The 18,554-nt window shown below is 37.9% G+C and overlaps 1 protein-coding gene across 2 annotated transcripts in view; it reads right to left on the bottom strand.

Moving 5' to 3' along the window:
* The window catches only part of FHL5 (four and a half LIM domains 5), a 40,602-nt gene extending 25,425 nt beyond the window's left edge, over positions 1-15,177 (bottom strand). The window contains exons 1-2 of one of the 2 annotated variants that reach the window (XM_049654017.1): positions 15,000-15,177; positions 14,372-14,392 (exon numbers count right to left, since the gene is read on the bottom strand). The gene's annotated coding sequence lies outside the window, so the exon portion shown is untranslated. The remainder of the gene's footprint in view (positions 1-14,371; positions 14,393-14,999) is intronic. The other variant, XM_049654016.1, reaches the window with a different exon arrangement.
* Between the last annotated feature and the right edge of the window lie 3,377 nt (positions 15,178-18,554).

Raw genomic sequence — 18,554 nt, 5'->3', positions numbered from 1 at the left:
ACTGAATTAAAAGAGACGATTTATCTAAAAGTATTTAGCATAGGGCCAACACGTGGTAGAGGGGCAGAGTGAGTGTTTCTTGTATATGAATTCCCCTGGATCAACCTTATTTCCTACACATGGAATCTATGAGGACACTGCAGATCTAATGTAAATATTAGAAAGTATTTTTCCTGCTTCCTCTCTCTGCTTTTTGGAAAAGTCAACAAATCTATGGAATTCCTTAAGGGTAGTAATTGTATCAGTTTGTTTTGTTTTGTTTTGTTGGTCTTCCTTTTATTTCAAGATCGCCTTCATCACACTCATTAATTACTAACAGTATGTAAACACTAGTAGCTGTTTTCTGAGCACTGAGGAGGGAGCTCCATTGATTCATCTATTTAACACTTTCTACCTGCTTCCCCTTGCATCTCATGACAAATACAAACTTACTTGGCAATAAGCATGACGTGTCGTTGTAAAAATGAAGTCTACCTAAGTCCACTGAGGAAAGACTGAATCTGTAACCATGACCATGTGTGTAACACACACTAATCAGCTCCATCACCCCCACAGGGCCAGGTATTTGCACAAGATCGCATGAAAAATTTGCTATGATCTGGGGAATATACTGAACCAGAGAGGAAATACAATATCTTTTGTACCTTTTTCATCTTTCCATTTTTGAGTTCAATATCATGTGTTATAAAGAGATTGTGAACTGATCACTGTAAAGCCAAGATGGCTATTTTATTTTCCTGAATGTTTTTAAATAAATTCTAATATCCTTCCATAACTAGTGATGAGAAAGCTCAAACCTTGCTCAATTAACTCACCTTTAAAGGGCGACAAACATATTCAATTTAAACAATGGCTTGAGAGCAGGTCAGGTTAATAATTGTGGATCCAGGCACTATGCCAAGTGGTCCAATCACAAGACAGTCGGTTCATCTGAACCCTATACAATCTTGAAAAACTAAAAGTACATGCTCCTTTATAATATAGGAGAATCAAGCAAAAAATACTTTCTATGATTTTCTTTTAAACAAATATGTTTTTAAGTATAAGAAATAAACCATTTCTATTCTGACAAAATAGTATTAGAAACTGTCCAAGAAAATGAATTGCTCTTCATTTGGAAGGTGGCCAATATACAATGATAGATGTATTCTTTAACTAATAGATCCTACAAGGTAATTTTTTTAAATCCCCGACTTACCTAAATGACAACTCCAGTCAAACAAATTAGTTAGGAAGAACTTTCAGCCATTCAACTAAGAGCAATAAATAAGATTTCACCATTGATCACATAATTCCTTCCTGAGAATATGCCAAGTCTAACCATACAATATATTGGCTTTCATATATCCTGGCATTAATGTGTATTACAGCTTCTGTTGGTTTATGATCTTCAAATTCATAAAACACAATGATGGAAGAAGAGTCCAGTTTTGGACCTTCTGAAATTAGGAGAGCCTGTCAACAAGTTCTACTTCACCTTGGACTTAAAGCTTCAGCCATTACTGAATTTTAAGGTTATGAAGGCACATTTATAAATTGTATTATGATATTATGTATTACGTATTGTGATATGTTTAATGGATGCCCTTTGTGTTTTTCTTAGATATTATTTATATTCTACCCTGTATTATAAATGATTTGGAGCTTTGTTGTATTTCTTATAACCATCATGTAGACTCACCGAGAGCAGCTACCGTGTCTTACTCATTTCTGTGCTCTACTGGAAGATGAGCAGTGCCACATATTTTGTGGGTGATCTTCAAAAATGTCTTGGATAAAACTGTTGGTAATTAAAAATGATTTCTATTTCATTAAAAGTGATGATGGCTCAAGACCAGGAAAATAAGCTGTGGCTCCTCCAGTCTTGGAATTTTCTGCTGGGGCATCATATGATTCCCTAGTGACTAGAAGCACTCTTCAAGCAGCATTCTCTTCTTGATTTCTGGGGTGGAGGCACCAGATACTCTTTCTCTTCCTCTGAACTAATAGGCCTAATCAGAGGATAACAAAGTGTCCTATATCTTTGCAAGTCTACCAGCAGTTTTCCAGATGATTGTATGCATCGAGCAGGTATTTGCTGTCTCTTTGGATCTTTCTATTCTGTTTTCAAAGTTGGTGGTTCCTGCAGCTTTAGGCTCTTATTAAGCCTGTTGAAGGCTGGGTGGGGAGGGAAGGGCTGGACCTTTGATGGGAGGAGCTCTTCCTGGCCCTTCACAGACATGGGGAGGATGCAATGCCAGGCACTTGTTGAAGCCCAGCAGCCTGCTACTAAGGGCTGGTCATAAGGCATATGTACCCCTTGTCATATACATGACATTTACAATCTATCACCAAATTCTTAACTTTCAGTTGATTTTTTGGGACAGGTAACAGTAGTATTATTTATAAAACCACTCAGTTATCAGTATCCTATTTGGCTTTTTGTCAACACCTAAATATTTATGTGGTTTAAAAAAATGGTATTTATATTCTTCCTTGCAAGGTAGAAAATTGTAAATCGTATCCGTAAGTGGTGCTTTAGAGCAAATGAGATAATATGTATCAAAATACCTTAAAAATTATGAGTTATGCAAGTATAAACATTGCTGAGAAGGAAAGTATGTAGGAATTAGAGTAATTATAGATGGAAAATGACAAAATTTTAAGAACATTTACAACTTGTTATGCTAATAGTGTTGTAATACTTGATATTGATCAAAACCAATCTTGGCATCTCATCAACTGACATTTCACTTAAAAATACTTAGAGTAACCCTTGAGGAAACCACAAGATACAATGTGATGGAATAGACAGGGAAGGTAGAGGGATTTACTTTTCACTGGGTAGCCTTTTGTACTTTTTGAATTTTGTTCCAAATGCATGCATGGACTATCTTAAATAAAATCTTAACACAAATCAAAAGATTAAGTTTATTTCACTTGACTCTCTTGTTCCTGATCATAAAATGTAAGAACTAGACGAGATAGATCAGTTTCAACTCATTTTACAGATATGAAAACTAAATTCTGAAGATAGTATTCATAGTTACTTTCCAGAAAGATTAGGAAAAATGGAATATATCTTCCAAATAAAACTGTGTAAGCACTTAATAGAAAATACCCAAATTGCTAATCAACATGAAATTTTAAAATATCACTCATTACTTTGCTTTATTACCACATCTGTCATTTGCATGAATTTTAACAAGCTTCTTTTTAGACTAGATTACTACTTTGTAATGAGTGACCAGGTTGTTAAACAAGCATGAATGATTTTCTTTAAGATTGTCCAAAACTGGATGCCAAGTTAGTGACCCACTTAAAGAATCTTACATTTACCACAATTTTGGTAATTTTTCACAATTTGTTTCTCAGCTCTGCTCTGTGTGACCTTGTTTTCTCAAAGAGAAAGAAAGAATTAACTTCCATTTTCCAACAAATTAGCTGCACAACCAGTCTTCTCTGCAATAGTTTTCTGCAATAGTTTAAAAAAAAAATGTCTACCATTAGATCTAGGAGGGTGAGGAGGAAGAGAAATAAGGAGAAGGAGGAAGGAGGGAGGAGAGGGAGCCCAGAAGAGAAATTTCGGAAACTCAGGAAGAGGAACCCCTCTGGGAATAGTAAGATATTTAGAGATAAAGCCTCTTAGTGCTGCAGTCATTTTGATGTTTTTCCTTCCCTATAAAAGCATGCTTCTGATCCAATTCCATTTTTACGGAACCACTAAATCTAGGAGCAGGGAGGGATTTTTGAAATTCTCTAGTTTGTGCCTCTCATCTAACAAATGAGAAAAACTGAAGGCCAGGAAGGCAAATTGTTTTTTAAAGCTGAAAAAGTGGTTAGTGCAAAGGTTTCCACCAGAGTCCAGATCTCCAACTTCTCATGGAAGCCATTTGTCATTGTTTTCATATATAGATGGGCAAAAAGCTTGTATGGAGTGACAGCTTTGGTTACTGCTGTGATTTTTTTCCAAAAGAGAAAAAAACGTATTTGTACCTGGCTCTCCAGGTTTGAATTACTGACCAGGTAACAACCTCACATGCATAGAGAGGTTCATCCTGGAGCTGAAGCCAAGCCACCACTAGCTATACAAAACAAACCAATTATCTTCAACAGCAAGTACATGTCCCCTCCAACATTCAAGGCCAATTCAATTTCTATTGGTTTTCATTTATTATAGTTGTTACTGGTTGGGAAGAAAAACCCAAATCACATTCGGTTTGATTTTCTGAATCCTCACCAAAAATATGAGGAAGTGATGCATGTGTGTATATGTGGTTTGTATGTTTGTGTGCATGTGAATATGTGTGCTGTGGTGTGTGTGGGGGGGGGGGGGGGGGGTGTTGGGGCTGGGGATGTGTGGTGAGTGCTGGAAGTTGATGTTAACTAGTTTTTCCAGTATTTCTGCCTGAAGCAAAATAATCTTCCTACCCGAATGTGATTTACAAAGATACCAGGCAGGACTGTATCCTGTGCTTTGGTGATAGCATTAATCAATAAATTCAATAATTCCCTTGACAGTTTAAAATTTGTTGGTGATGGAGGGGGTGACCATTTGAACGGCTGCATGGTGATATTGAAAACCAGCTTTAATTTAATTTTTATCTATTCTTGGTCTTTGAGTTGTAGACAAGGTTGGTTCTCAGCATCTGTTGAAGGAAAATGCTTGTGGTCAAAGTGCTCACAGCCTCACTCATCAGTTGTGGTTTACACCTTTGGAAACACAATGTGTTGATCTCAGGTTGTTCATGCTAATTTTGAGAGTAAACGGCAAAATCTGTGTTCATTCCCTTGGAAACCAAATGTTCACAGTATTAGCTGACAAATACTGGTTACGAGCTAGTGTTGTTTTCATTTTCACCCGAAGCATCACTCAGTGTGTGAATTTTTAAGTCATGCGGATGTGTCACACACACAGGAGCAGAGATCTCTCCTTGCCTTGCTCAGGGCTGTGTCCCTGGCACCTAAAGCAGAACTTGGCACAAATATGTGTTAAATGAATGCAGGAAGAAAGAAGTCAGATGTTTGGCCACAGAATCTTAAAGGTTTAGAGCCAAACAGACACTCTTCTCCCGTTTTATAAATAGAAGCCAACCCAGAGTCTTTAGATGACTTGTGTTTGAATCACACTTTCTGCGACCTTCATAATCTAAGCTCTTTAGCATAGCATTTCAGACCTTTCATGATCTGGCTCTTTCAACCCAACATTATCCAAAAGTGTACTTTTAGTTCTATGGGTTTCACAAAGAGCTCTGGAGTGCCAACTCCGGGCCATCCACAGTGCTTGGCAGTGAAGGTGAAACCAGGTTTCTCCTTTGAAAAGCTTCCATGCTGGGAGAGAGACTCACAAATAATTCTTTACTCCATGACTCTTCTACCAGATGAGGACTTTGGCTCTAAGTTCTCATGCACAGCTCTCGGTACTTCCCCACACACAGTTCATCTTGGCTCTAGTTAGTCATGTTTACTGCTCAACAGTAAGCTTGTGGTGGGACAGACGCTACATTCCCACCAGACTTCTGATGTCTAGCAGTATCACCAGCATATGTTGAGTACTCAGTAACCATTGTGGATGGAAGAAATGAGGGCAGAAAGGAGAGAGGACATGCGGAGATACTTGGGATAAATGTGTGGGGCCCTCTGGAGATTTCAGGAAGTTTCTAGAAAGCTTCAAGTGAAGCCTCTTCTAGAGCAGTGTCCTAAAGTTTGAATAAAGCTAGTCTGTAGGAAAAGCAGGGGAAAGTTCCTAAGCAGTGGGGAGTCCACATGGTTGTGGAGGTGGTGACCTAGCATGCCAAGGTATGTGGACGACAAGCCAGTGAGCACAATAAGAGCTGCTCGAAGGACCAGACCTGGAAGGCAGCATTTCATCCATAGTTGAGCAAAAGAAACGTCACTTATGAAACTAAATATTTTTACATGTCAGAGCTTTAAAAACCCAGCTATACATTACTGCAAATATATTTAGCCTACTGTTTGCTTCTTGGTTAATGGAAGACCACACTATAAAAGCAGGTCATACGTGTGACATACGCTGACATACGCTGTTAACTAAAAATCTTAATTGACATTTCTGCAATTTACATCGATGACTTAAATTTATAAGAAACCAGGAATGGTTTCTTGAATTAAAAATCATGTAAGAGAAGCTCTCATTTCCCCAAGTTTCTATACTTGTCATTTCTCTTTTGAAATTATTGGGGATAAAACGTTCCTCCCTTGGCTCTTTGATTCTCTTATACTTGTGGGATGACTTAACCGATAAGTAACTGGGCAAAAGGGTCCTCTCTAGTGTAACCCATTCTCCCTCAACACTCAGGTGGAAATTGCGTGCTCACAGGCTGCAACTCTGCTCCTCTCCCTCGAGGGAATTCACTGCAGCCACCTAGCCTCAGGAAGGAGCACTGTCACCTGCAGGGCCCACATTCTCTCTTCTGGGAGTGAACTCAATTCAGGCTGGAAGGGGCAGTCTTTTGAAAAACCTTGTTTTCCAATTCCGTTTCAGTAATAATAAAATTGAAAATAAGTTGATTCACATATGACACCTGCGTCTACTTTGCAATTCTTAGAACTCTGAAAGTAGAGATACGTGATTAAGTGGAACTTTCTAATCCATACATATGTTACAATAAAGGTGGTTTATTCTTAAGTATTGTTTGTTGTATTATGTGTATGGATATGTGGGGAAAGAGGAGGTGAGTGAGTAATATACATACCAGCTTTTATTAACCAGGATGTTAAATTAGGATTCTCTGATTATGCTAGCTTTGTAGTTTAACATTAAAAACAAAATGAAGGAGTGAATAGCATTATTTGTAAGCTCTTAGAAAACAAGCAAAACAATAAATATTCTAATTATCTTGATCACAATAGCTGTTAATTCTTATTTTAAAGAATTTTGGAATTTGACTTAACTGTTTTCTCTTTAGGTTATAGCGTGTAAGGTTTTTGGATTTCAAATATTAGTTTCCCAGGTGCAATTTTCATAATGGCATACGTTCATTTCTATTAATTTGTTTCAGATCATTTGCGGTTTAACTAACATCAAAAGTAAAGTACCAATATGTGTTTTAATAATGATTTATGGTTTACAAAGTACTTTCATGTATATTATCTGAAACAGTGATTTTTAAACATTTTAGTTTAATAATTTATTTAGCATCTAATGAAAACTATCACTTAAGAATATATACATATGCATGTGTTCACAGATACTTCTCAAAACTAAGGAAACCAGGATTCTTGGAACCAGGCTTTAGATTAGAGGTTGCCAACTCTAGCCCAAGGGCCAAAACCTAGCCACAGCCTGTTTGAATGGCCTGAGACCTAAACATAGGTTTTACATTTTTAAATGATCAACACACACACACACACACACACACACACACACACAAATGAAGAATACAATATTTCAACATGTGAAATGATATAAAATTTAAATTTCAGTGTCCTTAAATAAAGTTTTATTGGAACATGGCCATACTCTTTAATTTACATATGGTCTGTGGCTGCTTTTTTTTTTTTAAACAATTTATTTTTAAGTTGGATCGCTACATCCAACATGGGACTCAAACTCACAACCCTGAGATCAAGAATCACATGCTCCACTGCCTGAGCCAGCTAGGTGCCCTTGTGGCTGCCTTTGAACTATCATGGCAGAGTTGAGTAGTTTCCAGGCCTAAAATATTTACTATCTGACCCTTTACAAAAAATGTTTACTGATCCCTGATCTAAAGTTTCAGAGTATATTTTGTCGTTTTTAGTTATATTATGTTGAGTGTTTGTTTAATTATGCTTACGTTTAGGATTTGAAAGGGACCTCTACACACTGCTTAAAAGAATATAAAATTATTGACTAAATGACTTGTAAAATAATGCTAGAAATCATTAATGTGGTATTTGGAATGTAAGGGCATGGCAAAATGGTTCTGATATTGCTTTAAGGGAAAAAAGGAGTCTGAAGTGAACAATCAGTGTGATCTCAACTACATAAATACTATTAAAGAGTAGAAATCAAGTTTAGAAGAAAATATGCTCAAATGATAGACCTCTTGATTGAAGTTATGGATTTTTAAAATCATGTTTACTATTCAGGACTTCATATATTATACAATGTATCTCTTTGACAATAAGGAAAAACAAAATATTGAACTAAATTAGAGTACAGTTGTTCAGTTAAAGATTAGAATCTTCTGTGGTAGTATAACTATAAATATGTTCAAGAGAATGAGTTGATAGACTGAATGTAATTATAGGACCAGAAATCATTTTGAAAAATTAAATTTTACTTCATTTAGGTAGCATGACAGCTTGGTATCAGATGCTTTTTCTTTTCTTTCCTGCATGCAAATTTATACCCATGAATCTGCTAAAGAAATGTTGATCTTTGTGTTAAGAAACAATTTTCCACAAAACTGAAGCATTGTTAGTTCTATACTGAGAGGCATTTGGTCAAAATTTATGATAGATTATTCCTTGTTCATAGGAGACTCATGAAATGGTCATCAACATAATGCATAGATTCATGATGTAAAGAAAATTAAACAATTTGACCATTTTTTTTCTGTAGCTACTATACTGGCTTTATCTACTTGGTGAACATTTGAATGAATATATAAATGAATAAATTACCTTGTATGACTTTCTGGCTCTGGAAAAAATACATAGTTTGATATCTTGATCAGGACAACTCTTAATACTCTTAAAACATATTAGGGATAACATGACCACATTAATTAAATTGTCTTATGAAGAGTTGTGAGAAATCATTGAAGAGAATAAAATCAAGCTGGGATACAAGGAGCCCAGAAGCCCATTCCCCACTGTCTTCAGTGCTGTAATTGTGATTAAATTGTGAATAAAACAAAAAGGTGTATTCTTAAATAATGTGAGGGGAGAATCTGATGTATCAAAATGATCTACTGAAAAGTAAAACTCAGAATCCATTTGGTGGTTACTGCTCTGGCAAAATGAACAAACAAAAGAATATCTCAAATCTATGTTAGCAGCAACAGTATTATAACAGAAGAATTTGAGAAGAAATAAAAATAACCATAAGAGACTCAGCAATAGAGAACAAACTAAGGGCTGATGGAGGGAGGTGGGTGGGTGATAGGCTAGATGAGTGATGGGTATTAAGGACGGCACTTGCTATGATGAGCACTGCGTGTTATAGGTAAGTGATGAATCACTAAATTCTACTCCTGAAACCAATAGTGTAGTGTATGTTAACCAACTAGAATTTAAATAAAAATTTGAAACAAAAGAAATAAAAATAAAAATAGAAATGTTACTATTACGCTAATACAAAATTCTACAAAATGGGTATTTTTATTCCATCTTTAAGACAGGGAGGCAAACTAATTTGCCTGAGGTTGCAGAAGACTCAACATGGACCAGACTTCAAAGCCTTGATTCTCTTCTCTGTGTCACACTATCACCATTGCATTGACTTTTTAGCCTTGTTTATTTATTTAATGAATTTGAAGATCTTTGTCCCTTTCTAGTGTGTTAACAGTCCAACTCAGAAGCAGCATTTGGAGGACTACATCTAATATTTCCTTTTACTCAAACCAGATCTTAAAGCTTTCTGTTCCCTGTCTCCATTTCTCATTTTACAGGTCTTTGGAAATGTGTCTATAAAATGCATTCACTCTTTACTGATCACCTGCAATCTGCAAAAGAGTGTTTGAGGTATTAGAAATTTAGTATTGCCACAGTCCTTCACTCTAAAGGGGCAGATAGTCTTATAGGCGAGACAGATAAATAAATGAGATTATTATGTGAGACCAGAAGGCACATTGGTAATATGAGAATACTCAAAGTGGTATGAAATGTGGACTTGGGTGGAGGGTATTCTGTAAATACTTCCCAGAGGATGCAAACCTGAGCTGAGATCCAAAATATGAGGGTGACTGAGTTGAGTTAACTTTGTAGGCAGAGGCTCTGCCAAGAAGTGCCTTTGGAAGTTTGGCAGAAAGCAGGCATTTGCTCTGTTCTTAATGTGCTGAAGGTCATTCGGCATGTCTGAGCAGTAGTGTGTGTGCGTGTGTGTGCATGTGTGCCCACCAGTGCCACAGTAGAAGAATGTAGAGGCTAAGTTATTCAAACTATTGACTGGTGATAATAATAAGGCCATTTAACACTTACTCTGGGCCAGGCACTCTTGCAAGTAATTTTAATATCACATGTTTATTTGTCATAAAAAACCCAAGAAAAAGGTACACCATCATGATCTCCATTTTATATACAAGGAAAAGGAGACACACAGAAGTTGAGTGACAACTTCAGGTTTCCAGACCTAGGGAGCAACACAACTGGAACTTGAGTTCCAGCCAATCTAGCATGAGAAGCATGGTCCTTGGACTAGTATTATCAGCTTCACCTGGAAGCTTGTTAGAAATGTAAAATCAACCCAGACCTACAGAACCAGAATCTGCATTTTAACAAAGACCAGGTCCTACCTGAGCACTTCAAAGTTTGAAGAGATCTGTTGTAATCCCTTATAATCTATTATTGTTTCTCTTTAACTTTGAGAAGGAATCTGGACATTACCTTAAGGCCAGTGGAAAAGGAAAAGTTTGAAGTAAGAGGTTGGCAAAGTCAAATGTGTTTTTACACCAATTGTTTTAGGTCAATCGCTCTGGCTTCAGTATGGAGCCTGCAGTAGCAGAGGGCAAACCTGTAGGCAGAGAGACCAGTGAAAGGCCTACTGTTCGCCAAGTACAAGAAGATGGCAGCCTGAAATTGGGTGGTGGCAGTAACAAAGGAGAGGTGTAGGCGAATGCACAGGACAACCTTGCCAGAACTTAGAGATTCTTTGGGTATTTGAATTGAGGGAGGGGAGGAGTTAGTTCCCCCAAGTTTATGGCTTGAGCAACTGCTTTCACCATGGTGTCATTTACTATGTAAGAGTATACCTGAGAGAAATTGGGTGGGGAGTCGAAAACGATAATTTGCTTTTAGATTAAATGATGAGATTTGGGAAGACTTTGGGGCAGCCAAGTATAGCTGTTTAGCCAGGGCCAAAGAAAGCCCCGGAAACCATGTATAAATGGCAGGGAAACCATATAAATTACTTGGGTATGTTGGAAGGGGTCTTTGTGCAAGTCCTGGTTTGTCCCTGATATCCCTTCCTCCTCTACCATTTAATTCATTGGGGTCCAAGCCTACTCCGAGCAGTTTTGTTTTCAGCAGACAATTAAACATACAGGTCTATGGCTCAGAAAAGATACTTAAGCTAGAGATACAGATTTTGGATTCATAAGCCTATAGAACAGATGATAACTGAGGCAGTGAGATTTCCCAGAAAGAGAAAAGGAGTCCAGGATACAGGGGAGAAGAAGAGAAATCTGCAAAGCAGACCAAAAAGAGTGGTCTTTGTGGGAGAGAAGTAAGAGTTTGATATCATGGAAGCCCTGGGTAAAGCGTGTCTCAAAGTGGGGGAAATGGAGAATAGGGTAAAATTGATTCTAGACACTGAATAGATAACGAGAAATGTCTGCTGGATTTAGCAATACACTAGTGATTGACAACCTCCATGAGAGCTGGGAAAACCTGATGAGGACTAAAGCCAGATTACAATAGACTGAGAAGTGGGGCTCGGGAAGCGGAGATTAATAGAGTGTAGACAACTTTTCAAGAGATTGATCTATGAAGCTGAGGAAGAGGGGAACTGGAGGAGCTCAGTAATGAAGGAGAAACGTTTTAAGATGGGAAATTTGAGCATGTTTGAGTGCTGATAAAAGGAGCCCATAAAGAAGGGAAGATTAAAGACTGTGATGCTTGAAAGGGTAATGGACACTTGTATAGCTCTTCCTTTTATGTTCCAGTGTACCAGTAGGTAGGTATGGAGATATGGGAGGATGGTCAGAGAAATGGGAAGACTCCTCTGCTGGAGTGGAAGAGTCATCTGTTCCACATTCTGGGGTCTTTAGTGAGTTAATCCTACCAGCATTCCATCCTAAGCCTTGCTCTCCACAAAAGGAACTGTTCTGCTCCTTGAAAACTCCACTTTTATTTCCATTACACACTGCTCAGGACAAGTATGGCCATGAATTAACTAAGCACCTGCTTTAAAATTTAAACTTTAAACTTGGGGCCCCTGGGTGGCTCAGTCAAGTTGAACATCTGATTCTTGATTTCTGCTCAGGTTATGATCCCAGAGTTGTGCAATCAAGACCTGTATTGGGCTCTGTGCTGAGTGTGGAGCCTGCTTGGGATTCTCCCTCCCTCTCTCTTTCACTCTTTCCCCCTCTGTTCCTCCCCAACTTGTGTGTGCTCTTGCTCTCTCTCTAAAAAAAAAAAAAAAAATTAACCCTTAAACTAAAATCCTTGCCTTAGCCTTACCTGTCTTCAGGTGAGGACAGTTTAGAGAGACAGTTTAGGCATACTTCTGTCCAAAACCCTTTAAAGATTTGGTGAACCCACTGGTACCAAAATATGTCTGAAGCTGAGGTCTCTGGTTTCACAGAAACCAGTGGCTCGTAATCAGGACCCCAGAGAATACTCAAGGGCAGATTTCAGGTATCTATCAACCCCAGATATGTAATTGAAAAATCTATTTGCAATGGGCTTTTTTTTTTTTTTTTTTTGAGAAGAGGATCCATTGATTCTATCAGAGTCTTAAGGGCATCTGTAGTCTGTGGAGATAGATAAATGCTCAAGCTGATAATTTCCAGGGTACCAAAAAGTAACCAATACTAATGACGACAATCAGAGAGGAAAAAAGACAATTATAAGAACATGGAAATACAAGTTTGTTTAACTGTCATCTGACTCAGAATTTCCCATGTGAACCCAAGTATTTGGTTTTCAATTCTAAAGAAATCATGTTTCCTAGATTGAAAACATTAAAAACAAATCAAAGCTTTTCCAACATGTTCTAGATGAACATTTATTTTCAATATTATAGTTGAAAGTTACTAGACTTGCCTAAGGAACCCAAATGAATCTACCTTTATTCAAAATGTTGTTGGTAAGTATAATAAAAATCAGAGGTAAACTTGTCAGTGAGGTGATATGACATTAAAACACAAATCTGCTGCTCTTGCTTAGAATTGGCAACTAATGGTAACATGTGGAAATCAAGGAAGTGTAGAAAACAGACATCAGAGTTTACCTTCCCCATCAAACAATTTGGATTATGGCTTCAGGCATGTATCATAACAAATATGTTAAGAAATATCTTGTATGATACATGCTTGCAATATTTGCATTAAATATTAATCTATAGGCTTTGCTGATGAAAATGCTAGAATTTATACATGATGATATTGTGAATGTGAAATGACAGTTAAAATGATGTGAGGACTTTCTTACATTTTATTTATAAGGATTACACGTTTTATTCATGATTCTTTTCAGTTTCCACATGTTTGAAACCCAAACTAACAGCTTAGTTTTCAAATGGCTGACAGATACCACAGAGGGTCTGACTAAACTAGTGAGGGAGAAAGTGTAAACACATATGGAATGTATGCTTTTGCTTAAGAAACGCTGTTTGTTTCAAGAAGCAATGCTTAAGATTCCTGTAATAGATTATATATTTGTGTGGGCCAGACATACAGACATTTCAATTCAATCTCAGAAAACCTAACACTAGGAATGATCTTGGGGCGACTGGGTGGCTCAGTCAGTTAAGCATCCGACTTTGGCTCAGGTCATGATCTTGTGGTTCATGGGTTCGAGCCCCACATCGGGCCCTGTGCTGGCAGCTCAGAGCCTGGAACCTGCTTCAGATTCTCTGACTCCCTCTCTCTCTGCCCCTCTCCCGCTTGCACTCTGTCTCTCAAAAATGAATAAACGTTAAAAAATTTTTTAAAAATTAAAGGAATGGTCTCTAAGCCTGCTTCTGGAACAAGCAGGCAGATTTTTCTTGAAAATAGCAGGAATCTCACTAACTCACTTCAAATCTGTAAATGACTTCAAATTGTGCTCCGGATACATAAACCCAGCCATAAAATAACCGCAGTGATAAAGTTAGTCATTCAAATAAACGAAGCCAAATAAATCCCCAGAATCCTGCCACCTTTTTTTTGTTGTTGTTGCTGTTCTGTTTTATGGCAATGAAGCTATAACGTGTATAAAAGCCATTTTCACAACTCAGGAGGCAACTCTGAAGAGTTATCTGTCCACTATGTGGCCCCCGCACACATATTATTGAAGTGAGAAATCTGAAAAGCTCAGCTTATAACATTTGATAACTTTTGGCTCAAATAGCTTTTTAAAGTTTCTAAGAAACTTCAAGATATACACTTACTTGCCAAGTAAAAGTGTTCTCATAAGAGGTTACTAGAAATTTTATAAGAATCGCTTATACTTAAAAAGAAATGAATGCCGAAATACCACATAAAAACCACAAAGGAAACATGGAAAAGAAAACAGAACTTACTTTTTCTTAAGTTGCTTCTTCCTGTGATTTAAAGAGTAGGAAAGAAGAATATATGATGATTTTTTTTCCTCCAACACATCCAAATGTCAACTCCAAGAGGAATAGAATGAACCACCAGAGCTATCTGAGGGTCCCCCCAGTTGCAGCTTTTTCAACTTTGTAGAAGAAAATAGGAGGGTGAGTGGGTTTCCTCCAAGTCTTGTGATGTGTACGTAGCTGACTCCTACTGGGCTGAAAAAGCACTCCTTGTCAATTTTTACTTAAAATTGGGAGTAACAAATTGTCTGCAGGATATCCTTAAAGGGAAATTCTGCCAAAATTAGTATTTGAAATATCTGGATAAGCTCCAGAATTTTAAAGTACAATGTGTATACACAGACAACTCACATGCACACTCAAGAAATTTCCACTGCCTAGGCTAAATTAAGGGCATATTTAAATTTTTAACAATCTCTAAAAGGATGATGTATTTTCCTTTTCCTTGATTAATCTGTTTTGTTTGTTTGATTTTGTTTCGTTTTCTTGCTTTCTGGTGACTATCTGAACCTGTCTCTTAGGTTAGAGATGGCTGCACTACAGAGCTTTTCTGTCGAACTATCTGGAAAGAGATGAAGCCCCATGTTCTTACCTGAAGAATTTTTGGTAGCTTGAGAGATAAACCCTGGGTTGTGGCTTCTATCACTGCCTTCTTGGGAAACTTGGGAACTTTGAGCCTTGGATTTGACTAGAATAACTCCAGGTAGCTACCTGCTTCCTGCACGCGCACTGAGGACTTACCACTCCCTGCTTCTTTCTGCCTGTTGCCCTATGAGCTGGCACCAATTGTTATGTCACAGTCCTGGCTATATGACTTCACTTAAACATAGACTCATCTGGTCTTTTGAAATCTTCAATTCAAAAATGAAAAGTGGATAGAGATTTTGAGAGTTGGATCTAAAACTGTATTTGAATATCGTAATCCAGAACAGGAATTCTCCGTGGACCAGATGGACTAGGGGACATTTGCTCCTAGAATTTCTACTTGAGGCCATTTCTTCACTTTATAAAGTGGGGCGAGAGAAGAAATGTTCTCTCTGAACTTCATTTGTTCCCAGACAAAAACTGTTCTTGTTCTAAGTGCTAAAGAAATTATATGTTAATATTTTCTGAGATTGAACTCAGGTACACACACACACACACACACACACACACCAAACAAAAAAACCCAAAAAAAGTTGAGTTGGGGAAATGTGTGCATTGCTATTCACCTGAATTTGATGATTTAAGATGAGAATGAGGGGCACTTGGGTGGTTCAGTTGGTTTAGTGTCCGACTCTTGATTTCGGCTCACGTCATGATCTCAAGGTTCATGAGACTGAGCCTGGGTCAGGTTCTGCACTGACAGAGCAGAGCCTGCTTGAACTTTTCTCTCCCTCTCTCTCTGCCCCCTTCCCTGCTCATGCTCTCTCTATGTGCCTCAAAATAAATAAACTTAAAAGATAGATATGAAAATGAAAACATGGTGAGCAGCAGCAACAAATCGATTCAGTGAAAGGACACAAGTACATTCAACTAGTAATAGATTGTAATCCGCATGACCCTACTGCTAGCCAGGCATTATTTTTACCCTTTTATAGGTGAGGACGTAGAGTCTCGGAGATATAAATTGCATATGTTCCCCTCTAATTATGGGGCCATCACCGTCTCTGTTTACACCCATGCTTCCTGAGAGGGTAGTCTACATTCTCTGATACAGCTTCTGACCCTACTGCTTTATCCTCCCACAGTTGCAATCTGTCTTCCACTTGAACCACTCCACCAAAAAAGCTTCAGTAAACTCATAAAAGGTCTTAATTAGCCCTCCAAAGGGCACCGTCTTTAACCTTACTTGAGATTTCTCATCTCTTTCCATGTCTGTTTCTTTTTGAAATTTGCTTTCATTAAATTTGGTTTCACTAAGTTACATTCTCTCGATTTCCTCCTTTTTTAGCACCATCAGCCTCCTCTCCGGTTATTCATCTCAGCCTTCCCTAGAGCTATGGAAACCATTAGCAATTATACGACTACCAAACCTGTGTTTTCAATTGTTATCACTCTCTGAGCCTCCAGACCTGTTACCTGTTGCCTGTTGGCCATCTTTTTCTACAGGTCCCCAGGCATCTCAAACTGAACGGTCCCTAATAAAGCTCCTCATCTTCTCCTATCACTTCAAATCCTCTCTAAGGGCATGGGCACAATCATCCAAGCCGTCACCTTAGACTGTCCTCACTTATTCTCCACCATCCCCATCAGTCATCCCCATCACCAACTTCTGCTGGTTCTACTTTGTTAGCTCTCCCTCAAATTTGTCATCCTCCCTGCACTCTGGTTCTCACCTTTCTCACTTGGATTACTGGATCAGTCGTAGAACGACCAGTAGCTGCCTCAGTCCAGTCCCCTTCTATCATTTCTCTACATCACTATAAAACAGTATTTTAAAATACCAGTTTATCAAATTAGAAAATACCTGCTTCTGGAGCACCTGGGTGGCTTAGTCGGTTGACCCCCCAACTTCGGCTCAGGTAATGATCTCACAGTTCGTGGGTTCAAGCCCCATGTTGGGCTCTGTGCTGACAGCTCAGAGCCTGGAGCCTGCTTCAGATTCTGTGTCTCTGTCTCTGTCTCTCTGCCCCTTCCCTGCTTGTGCTGTGTCTCTCAAAAAATAAATAAATGTTAAAAAAAAAAAAAAAGAAAATACATGCTTCTTGCAGAAAACATGGAATAAGAATTGAAAAAATAAAGAAAATTTAAAATGACTTGCAATCGAAGAGACAGCCACAAGTCAAATCTTAGCCCAAATCTCTTTAGAATATTAGGTATGTACATACAAAAAACTATACAAGGACATTTATACAAATGTTTATACGGTATATTTAATTAGAAAACCAAGACCACATTATATAGTGTTCTGCATCCTTTTTTTTTAACCTAATATACCATGAACAATTTTCCAAATCGAGTATCTTTAAGGTGGTTGTGAATAAAGGCTGCAATATAATGAAACACATGAAATATATTATGGACTAGTGGTCTCTCTTCTCTCTGTCTCTCTTGCTTTCTGATTTGTTTTCTTCAACACCAAAACTTACCCTGAGCGTTTATCATGTATGAGTCACAAGGACTTAGATTTTGGTGAGAAAGGGGGGAAGGAGAAAAATATAAAACACTCACTTTAAGTTCATTTACATTTATTAGATACTATTTAAACAACTGTATTTTCTATACTTACCATGTGTCATGTCTTCAAGCGATTAACCCAGTCTGTAAGTCTGCATAGTAGAGTTAGGTGAAAGGTATATTTTAGGTGAGTAGACAAGATCAGTAGGAAAGCAATTTGATCAAGTGCTTTTTCTTCTTCACATTGAATGACAAGAAACATATGAGAAACCCCATAGGACCTTTGTCTTAGCTTGACTAGTCAGATATAGGTTTTTTGGGGGGCAGACTAGCATCTGAATAAAAAAGAGTACTTCAGAGCCAAGGAGACTGCCTCCTTTCTGGGCAAGGCAGGCTGTCCATGCTCCTCTTCAACTAGAAGCTGGGGAAAAAGACTTGTACATATCAAGTCCACATTTTACTTTTCAGACAGGAGAGACATTGATTTCATAAATAATAGTAATTTTAAAGGATTTTGATATGTTCTCAAACTACCTTTCAGAATGGGCAGTCTTTCTAAAAGACAAATCTAATTACCTTATTTTCCTGGTTAACCTTGTAAAACTCCCCGTTTTCAGGATGATGGCTAAACTTTTTCGCTTAGTGTACATATAAGGTAGTTCATGATCTCCCTCTGGTCTCTCCAGCTTCAGCTTACAATGCTTCCCCAGATCATTTTTCACATTTCTCATACTTAGGGTTTCCCAAATGTCTCATTATTTCATATTAGTTCATGTCTTAGTACTTCCCGATCTCCTCCTCTCTCTCAGAAATGCCTGATTTCACTGGGCTTGTCCTACTTTTCTGTCAGGACTCAGTTCAGGAGGTCATCTCCAGCCTGTTCAGTTCCCCTCCCCACTGTGCAAGACAGTGGACTTTCATTTCTTCCCCCATAGCATCCTCTGCTTGTTGATTCTTGCCATCTCCTTGAAACAAGGTGTATTTATTTTTCATACTTTTACTTATTCAACTAACATATGTATTTTTAAATTATTTATTTAAATTCAAG

This window comes from Panthera uncia, assembly GCF_023721935.1.
Source record: "Panthera uncia isolate 11264 chromosome B2 unlocalized genomic scaffold, Puncia_PCG_1.0 HiC_scaffold_24, whole genome shotgun sequence".
Lineage (NCBI taxonomy): Eukaryota > Metazoa > Chordata > Mammalia > Carnivora > Felidae > Panthera > Panthera uncia.
This window is presented reverse-complemented; position numbering and strand designations above follow the sequence as displayed.